Source organism: Calidris pugnax, unplaced genomic scaffold (genome assembly GCF_001431845.1).
Source record: "Calidris pugnax isolate Ruff unplaced genomic scaffold, ASM143184v1 scaffold270, whole genome shotgun sequence".
NCBI lineage: Eukaryota > Metazoa > Chordata > Aves > Charadriiformes > Scolopacidae > Calidris > Calidris pugnax.
The window spans coordinates 1203292-1212921 of NW_015091277.1; the positions used below are offsets into that span (position 1 = coordinate 1203292).

Below are 9630 nucleotides of genomic sequence, written 5' to 3' on the forward strand. Positions count from 1 at the left end.
GAGGGCGCTTGTGAAGGAAACTCTGGGACTCCTTCTTCCTTTCCCCTACAGTCTTGTATTAGGGCACAATTCTAATTTTCCGTCACTATTTAGGTGTCACCAGCCTCTTCTGAACTACGTAGGATACTGCTGGTTTGTGGTAATAGAAAAGCAAGGAGTCCCTGAGATTTCTGATGCACCAAGGACAAGGAGGAGCTCAGGGCCACACCTAGCGTGAATGGGTTAAACCAAGAAACTAAAGGCCACTGTTACTTTGGATTTCCATGGGTTTCTGTTCCACAGCCTCAACTTCTGTTTACTTTTAGGTTCAGCTGCTAAGAACTTATTGTTTCCTAAAAAAAACCCCAATAAATAATATTGTTTTGTCAAAATAATAGAACTTGATTATAATGGAAGTGGAGAAAGACGGCTGTTTGGGAAAGACTGACTCGTTTAATTGGACGCTTCATTTCTGAAACACGAGCCCACGATGTAGGATGTTTTGGTGTTGTTTTATTTTTTTTATGGATGCTGAAGGGCTGAGCTGGCAGAAAACGTACGTGAGTTTTGAGTTAAACATATGAATTTCCCCCCCTCCCCGCCTCCCCACTCCTGAAAACATGTACTTATTGACGCAAAAGGCAAATCAAAGGGTCAGGTGTCTTTATCGGATGCCACCTGCGTGAAGCTCTCTAGGAATGAGGCCAGGGCGTCTGTGGCCACGCTGCAAGCTCCCTCTTGTTGTGCAGGAGCATAAACAATCCCCTGCAGATGTTTCGGAGCAGACCTCAGTCGGAACAGCACAAACTGCATCCCGCTGTAAACACAGTTTCCTGTAAGGAACAATAATACTTAATCACTTTTTTATGTTGCAGTCTGAGCTTGGTGGCAGGCTGGTCTCCTTCATGATCACTTGACAAAGGAAATAGCTCAAAAAATCAAATTACTACCGGAAACCCCCCAAATTCTTTACTCTGGTCATGCCACATGACATTATAAATATGAATTCTTTCCCTCTTCCTCGGCCTCAACTGGAAGAGAGAAATGGTGCTTTTTACCAATCTGCATTAAGTTTCTTATTCTGCTGTTCATGCCTTGACATTTGAAGTGATGTCTAAGAGTGAACAAAAAAAGGTTCTGCTAAAAGTTCAGTGTAATTCTATATATGTTTTTTTGCAACTCTGAAAGGGTGATATTTCATAAGTGACATGAATGGGAATCGAAAACCTATTTTTACTCTTTTCAGAAGCATTTTAAACAGAGTGTTCTCCGAAGTCCACAGTTGAAGAAACTGCAGTGGGATTAAGTTCACTGGTTAAAATATTTGTGGAAAATCCTCAGTTATTTGTCCTTATAAGAAGGAGGAAGGATGGTAGTTTCCTGTAATGGAATAAAGTGCTTTGGTTAACTCCTGAGGGCAGTGGGTATAAGAGAAATCAGGATTGAAGGGAACGTGAGTGGGGAAATCATAATTAATTCCTTACCTGTATACAACAATTAACTTTGCGAAGGATAGCAGCCCTCCTGGTGAACATCACAAGGTTTTTTGAGAGATGGAACTGAGCAAAGATAGTGTTTCCTGCTTTTTAATCCAATGCACTTTCTGTTATATTTTGATGGTCTCTAAGTACAGGTGGTGGGAACCGTAATGAAGACTCTCGGGCAGGGCAGAACCATGGGGTGTCCTGTAGGGAACGAAACACAAACTTGCTGTAAGTCATGGGGATGACATGTTTAGTGTCCTGGTGTTTATTATATTTCCATGGTTGCCATCCAGCTTACATTTCATAGAATCACAGAATCGAAGAGTGGTTTGGGTTGGTTTAAGGGACCTTAAAGACCATCTAGTTCCAACCCCCCTGCCATGGGCAGGGACACCTCCCACCAGACCAGGTTGCTCAAAGCCCTGTCCAGCCTGGCCTTGAACCCCTCCAGGGATGGGGGAACACTTCCAGGGATGGGATTTCAGAGGACCATGTAAGATGCTGGTGGAAGAGAAAAACTGAAAGCTCCTATATATGGAGAAGAAGGGATGAGCACCCTTAGTGAAGGAAGACAGAATTCTGACTCTTGCATAGATGATATACTCTGCTTTATCAGGTGGACTTTCATAATAGAGCTTCTAAAGCACGAAAGCCTTTTGCTGAAGCAAGGAAGTCCATACTGGTTGCAAGTGACTGGATGCAAGTGACCATGATCCTCCATCAATGCTTGATTTTTGTATTGGTACTAAGCAGCCAGTCTAACAAACAAAATGGAGAGCATCTGTGTTGGGAAAATGCATTACCCTCACCAAACTGTTCAGGAGGTGGGAACATAGAATCATAGAATCACAGAATGATATGGGTTTGGAAGGGACATCTGGATATCATCTAGTCCACTGCAGATCATCAGTGCCAAAGCAGGTCCACCTAGAGCACAGGAAACACAGCTGGGAAACATGTGGCTTTCAGGTCAGGAGGGCTGCAGAAGTCCATGGATGGCCTTAGTGGACCAATGTCTTGCCTGTCAAGACCCGTCCCACTACCCTCTCTCTTGAGCTGACCCAACGGTGCTGTGCACTGAGCTTTGCCCCAGCATCTGGACATAAATAACAATGTATTTTTTTTTTCCTAATGGAAAACTTTTATAATAACAAGGTGACTTTTTCAGCATGTGTGTGAAACTTCTCTCTCTCTCCTCTATGAGTGTTTTTCTTATCCTCAGGCCTATCTTCTCAAATGAAGAAATAGATAATAAATTCTCAAATAAATACCAGCAGGTTGCTTTTCCCCCTTCGGGGAAAGCATGCCTTTGTGGTGAAGACACTGAGCTAGGGCTCACATCATCTGGGTTTAGATGGTCTCTGTGACCCCAGGCAAATAAATCACTGTCTCTGCTCTTCAACTTGGCTCCCCCGAGCGTTTGGCCATCTCCCTGCTCCACAGGGTAGCGTAAGGATAAAATCCATTTGTGATCCCGAGTTGCCTGGATACGGTGTGGGCTTAGGGCTAAATAAGAAAAAAAAAATATAAATAAACAGAAAAATGCATCTTCTAGAGTCTTCCCTCTGGTCTCCAGCCCTCCTCATCTAATTAACCAACTCCTGTGTCTTTCCTCGGGCCAGTTGGCCATCCCAAGCTGCCACTTCCACTGCTCATCTGGTGTCCTGGCTCAGCAGCTCCCTACAGGGCCCTGCAACTTCTCTCCCTAATTGGCAGCTTTTAATTGGCAAATCATTGCCCTCTTCCAGCCCGATTCCTCCCTTCCCTGCGATGTCCCTGGGTGATGCCTGAAAAACAAAACACAACTGATGTCCTCTTCCAGGGCTTTCCCCTCACCCTCTGCTCCTTGGAGGAAGCCTACGCTGTCGATAATGAGCAGTGCTCATTTTTAGCCTTATTTTGCTATTAGGTTATATGTTATTTATACATATAAAGATTATCTCTCTCTATATATAATCTTTATTACCTAATTCTGGGCTGAGACTGTGGGTTAGACTGAAGAATCCTTAGAAGTCATAGCTACAATGATACAGATGTTGCCACGCAGTGATGTCCAAGGTGTCTGTAGTTCTAATATGAGACAAAATGTTTTGCAGGACTCGGTTAAGAGGATTTGGCTGGGCTCAAAGGGGTGCACATTGAACAGCCCACGCAGACGGTAGTAGAGCCACACTAGCTGAAACCAGCTCATGAGCTTCAATTCCAATTAATTATATGCTGAGATTTATTTTTCAAATGAGAAGGAAATGGCTTGTTTCACCTTAAATTTTGTTGTGCACCTGCATATGCTCTAGGAAATTATGGACTTTTCAGTGCCATTAGCTAGAAGTTTGCAGCACTTCTGGCAACTTTTATGTATTTATATTTTTATGAATCATAGAATAGTTTGGGTTGCAAGGGACCTTAAAGATCATTGAGTTCTATCCCCTTGCCATGGGCAGGGACACCTCCCACCAGACCAGGTTGCTCAAAGCCCCATCCAGCCTGGCCTTGAACCCCTCCAGGAATGGGGCAGCCACAGCTTCTCTGTGGGACAGTGTCTCACCACCCTCACAGGAGAGAATTTCTTCCTAATATCTAATCTAAATCTCCCCTCTTTCAGTTTAAAACTGTTACCCCTCCTCCTATTGCTCCAATCCCTGATAAATGCCCATATAAAAGCATAGATTTTTTTTTTGAATGGTGTATATCAGCTAGTGACTGGTTAAGTGTGCTGCTTTCCGAAAGCACGTGCCAGCAACTCCTTGCTTCTCCCCTGGAAGCACTACCCTTTGCATGGCTCAGCTGCTGCTGATGCTGAGATGCCCTGGGGAGCATTCACAGCCACTGGGCTTTATTAACTGCTGGGAACACACATTTTCCTTCCTCCTGGCCGCAGCATCAAGGCCATGCTTGCAAAGGCAGTGGAAATCGTTCTTCGCTTTGGTGGAATATAAGGATGTTAATGTGTGTTGTAACTTGAATTTGCAGGGAAAAGCCATCTAGGTGCTGACTTTTTATGCAGGACACAGCAGCTGCTGTCATACATTCAGCAGAACCATTTGCTGAGGGTGGCTGGGCAAACGCTGAGTGTGTTTGCAGCGATGGAGTTTTTAGATCTGGAGCACGAGATCTGGGGTCTAATATTATAAGATGCCTTTCCCTCTATCCCCAAATGATTCTCCCACTACATAGAAGGTCAGGAGGTACCACTTCAGTGACTGTAAAAGAACTTGAAGGTCATCCTGGATTCTTCTTTGTTTCCAAAACCCCCTTTTATCTTTTCTATCTCATTCCCTGCTGTCCTGACTTATGGCAGTAGACATGCTCCTGGCAGCCCAACTTCATGGGCTACAACTCTCCCAATAAGGCAAACGGGGTCAGAACATGGTTCTGAGCAAGGTCCTGTGGTTGTCAAGACCTTGACTCTTAGCACAGCAATTGCTACGAGTGCAAAGCAATGTGAGATGCTTATTCACAACTCAGAGCACGTGCTTCAGAGCAAGTTCCTCCTGGATGCAAGCAATGAAGCAAAACTCAGCTGTTTGCTCAAATGTAGCTGCAAATAATGATTTGTTTACAGTGCAAAGCAAAATCTCACTTCAAAATCAATTTCTTCCTGTTGCTGGGTTCTTTATTTTAGGCTTTAAAGGGTTAACTTCACGTCTTAGCTGGTCCTCCTCATCCTTCTGCGGCTGATCATAAATACCCTGCAGTGAATTCCATTTATGAGATAACATTTGTAGAGCAGCATAGATGTGAACAGTATTTTATAGAATACAAATAAGACATACTCCCTGTCTAGGAGACTTTGAAATCTAAAAGGATTCAAGTTAAACACATGGCAGAACACGAGAAAATATTTCATGGCAAGGATTATCTGGGGTTACCAGTGATTAGAAAAGAGGAGTGCTGCTTGGAGAGCTGAATTTTAAGCAGCGCTTTGAAGAAAAAGAGGACGTTTGACAGATGAACACAGGAAAGGGGCAAAGGCACACGGCCAAGAATGTGAAGAGACAAAAAAAGAAATTAGATGAGAAGATAGAGATAAGGCAGTGCAGCGTGAAATAATGGTCTGGATCTTGGTCCTGGCAGGAAAAAACTCAAGTTATGAAGATCGGATGGCGTGGTGCAGGTAGAAAAGGAGAAGTCTTAGGACAGCTGTGTTTATAACTTCGAGTGCGTGATTGCGTACTGTGTGAGGTCTTGATCTCCAAGAGGGAAGTGTGGACTTGGGAATGAAAGAAAAGAACAAGTGATGTGCTGCAGCAAAGACAGGAAAGGAGAAAAAATGAGTCAAAAGTCTGGGAGTCAACAGAAGGTGGTGAGATGGGATCTCTCTAAAGAAAATGTGTCATTTCTGGAAAAAAAGTGTGTTTGAAATGCAGGTCCCAATGGAGGGGGTCCCTATGGGTTGTGTCAGGATAGAGGGTGAAGAGAGATCGGAGCCCTGTGCCAACATTCAGCATCACGGCTGTATGACAGGAGAAGCACAGATTAAATACATCAGGAGGACAGAGGGTAAATGGAAGGAAACACAGAGGACCTAAATCAAGACCTAGTCAAACATCAATACACAGAACAAGGCTAGAGGTAGAGGAGCCCTTGCAGAAAGGTCTGTAGGAAAACGTTTGACACCTACTCCATTTCTGTTCTGTCATAGACATTGTTCCCTCTGTCTTCTCACATCCAAGGAGAAGAGACCAACAGCTTCTGCCTGGATGTGGCTCTTTTTGCTTATTTATTAGACTTCCAAAAATACATGGCTGTGCTTTTCCATTCTATGCCTCATCCTTGGCAAAATTCCCCTGGAGACACTTGCAGAGAGAGACCTACATCATCAACACATAGAATCATAGACTCATAGAATGGTATGGGTTGGAAGGGACCTTAAAGATCATTGAGTTCCACCCTCCTGCCATGGGCAGGGACACCTCCCACTAGAGCAGGTTGCTCAAAGCCTCATCCAATGTGGCCTTGAACCCCTCCAGGGATGGAGCAGCTACAACTTCTCCGGGCAACCTGGGCCAGGCTCTCATCACCCTCACAGCAAAGAATTTCTTTCTAGTATTTAATCTAAATCTCCCCTCTTTCAGTTTAAAACTGTTACCCCTCATCCTATGGCTCCCCTCCCTCATCAAGAGTCCCTCCCCATCATTCCTGTAGGTCCCCCTTCCCCTGTGCAGGAACCTTGATGGCTTTTGTTGGGCATCCCTGTTGCTGTTTGCTCTTAGAGCTTCCCTGTGCTCCCCTGTCTGCCCCTGGCTTTATACAATGACTGTGAATCAAGCAGTAGACCTTCAAGTAGACCTTGAGTAGACCTTCAAGGTGCTGCAGGACATGACAGGAAAGTCATGTCCTGGTCCAGATGTTCCTCCCTGGTAGCTGATGCATGCTGGGTTGTCACCCTTCTCCTGGCAGGACTGGTGGAGCTCTCTCCCTTGGGTATAGGTGTCAAAAGGCACATCCCATATTTTCGTTGCTGTAATTTACTCAAGAAGCTGAGAAAAAAAAAAATTAACATTGCAATAAGGATTCAGGAATTGGTTTGGGACACTTAACCCAGACACGGGATCTAGGAAACCCCCCAGTTTAGCAATTAAAATGCAGACACAATGAGCTGTCTCCAACATAACAGAGGAGAGCTATCAGCAATCGACAGGAGAGAAAGTGGGTGGATTAAAGACAAAAATAAAGAAAAACGTGAAAAAAAAAAGTTAGAAAGGCAGTTTTTTTTTTCTGTCTGTGCTTGGTGCAACAATTCCCAGAAAAAGAATGAGGGTAGCAAAATAACACCCTTCCACAAGCCAAAATTTGATTGTGAGTGGAAAAACAAACTCCTCTAACAGCAGCTGCTCTTTTATATGTTGGCCATAAAGCACACAGTATTATGAAACTTGTAATAATATTTAGCAACTACAGTAATCTAGTTAATTTTTTAATAGATATTCACTTACATCCTGTTTATAAGATGTCCCTGAGCATCTGCAATATTACAAAGAAACATTGTCATGGCAAGGTGATTAGAGGAGATTGTTTGCTTGTGGTGGTGGTGGTTAATTAGAGTTTGATTTATGATCAGGACAACAAACAGAGTGGGAAAGCTTTGGCTGACATTAAGATGGGTCCATGCTTGTCCATGTTGGTCTGGGTCATATGAAGACTAAACTCTGGTCTGCCTTTCTGTTCATGTTTTTAATCAAAATCATGTCATTTTACCATACCTTGTAATAAATTTGCCCATCTGCTTTAAGGTTTTCAGCATTATTTATACTGTGATTTATTTTTATGAAGTTATCCAAACCATGTAGATCAAGTTTGGAATAGAACTTGAGCGTTTCCAAGGAAAACAGGTATTTACCCTCAGAGGTTTTGACCCAAAAGGTCTGAACGAAATAAGTAGTCAGGAGAGATTTGCATAAAGACCCTGAGTTCTGTGCAAATTTACCAGGTTATAAGGTTTTCATCCGCAAGCGTTCCCGTGCAAGGATGTCCGTGCATGACTGAGGAATCTCGTGCTGCTTGTGGGATTTGGGGTGACTGGGGCATGGCCAAGTGCTTACACAGCTACTTGAAGGATCTCAGACTTACCACGTAAGCAGGAGGAGAAAGACCTGAGCCCCGAGCAGCTTCGTTGACTTGTTGGAGGCAGCGAGGCGTTAAGTCACCGACGAATTTAGAGGGTGGGCAAAGCTGGTAGCCAGTTTCTGTGCTGGTACAGCAGATCTCATCACTTGTTGTGGCGAAAGAAGCAGCAATAGCAGAGGCTCAGCCCACGTCTCAGCTGAACATCTTGGTGGTTGCCTTTTGCCAGTGTAGAGCAGGGACAACGTGATGGCCATAGTCCCTCCTCCGCTCGTCCTGCAGACAAACAAGAGGCTTCTTTCCCAAGACCTTTTTGGCAGCTTCCAACAGCTCCGACTTGTTTAGCTGAGAACCAAAGGGGGAAAAAAGCCCTCACCCTGATGGGTTTGTACAGTAGTAGCAGCGAGTGTTTGTGATAGCAGCCAAACAACTTCTTCTCCTCTTCTGCTGCGTGGGGGTGGGCAGGAGCGAGTCCAAAATCAATAATAGCCAGAAACATAACAACAATTAGCACACATACGTAATTGAACCTCCTTGCCTAAAATATCATCTCAGAGCACGTATTTACCTACTCATGCTTCCCACTAAAAATAAACAGATTAAAGTCACAAGCCTACTGTGTGAGTAGGTGGTGGTGGTGGGGGAAAACACCACGTGTGAAGCGTAGCATGTGATAGAAATTCCTCTGTGCAACGTGTTCAGGCTCCCTCCCCATCTCGCCCTCCTGTCAGCACTTTGGATTGAGTTCCTGGGCAATTCTTGCCAACAAATACTGGGACAGCGTGTCTGCTTTGTGTCTATGCTGTTATCAATTATCCGCAGCCACTGCAGCCACATTTCCAGGCAGAAGTTATCAGAAATTTTTCCTTTTTTGGTTTTTGTTGTTGTTGTTTGTTTGTTTGTTTGTTTTCTTTTTCATTGTTTGTTTGCTGGAGATACCCAGGCACCAGGTTAGGACTCAAATCCAAAGTTTCAGGCTTTGCCATGGACTCCCTGGCATTGTCAGGATCAGGTTGTGCTCCTGATGTGTGCAAAAGAAGCCATATGAGGCACACAGATTGTTAGCATCACACATGTTCAGCTGAATGTCGACCAACACCCCCAGGTCCTTTTCTGCCAGGCAGCTCTCCAGCCACTCTGCCCCAAGCCTGTAGCACTCTATGGGGTTAGTGTGACCCAAGTGCAGGATCCGGCACTTGGCCTTCTTGAAACTCATCCTGTTGGTCTTGGCCCATCGATCCAGCCTGTCCAGATCCCTCTGCAAGGCCTCTCTACCCTCCAGCAGGTCGACACTCCCACCCAGCTTGGTGTCATCTGCGAACTAACTGAGGGTGCACTCGATCCCCTCCTCCAGATCATTGACCAAGATGTTAAAGAGAACGGGTCCCAGTACCCAGCCCTGTGGGACACCACTCGTGACCGGCCGCCGACTGGATGGAACTCCATTCACCACCACTCTCTGGGCCCGGCCCTCCAGCCAGTTTTTAACCCAGTGGAGAGTATACCCATCTAAGCCATGAGCAGACAGTTTCTCCAGGAGGAAGAAGAGCACTTAGCCATGGAATGGCTATCTTATAACAACATTAGGTTAACATCAACTTAT

The 9630-nt window shown here is 44.8% G+C and overlaps 1 long non-coding RNA gene across 1 annotated transcript; it reads right to left on the reverse strand.

Moving 5' to 3' along the window:
• Positions 1-477: 477 nt before the first annotated feature.
• Positions 478-8598, reverse strand: LOC106898979. The gene is made up of 4 exons (XR_001413999.1): positions 8034-8598; positions 6741-6943; positions 1464-1664; positions 478-1359 (listed from the first exon to the last, which is right to left on the reverse strand). It is a non-coding gene; the product is annotated as an uncharacterized LOC106898979 (long non-coding RNA).
• Positions 8599-9630: the final 1032 nt, after the last annotated feature.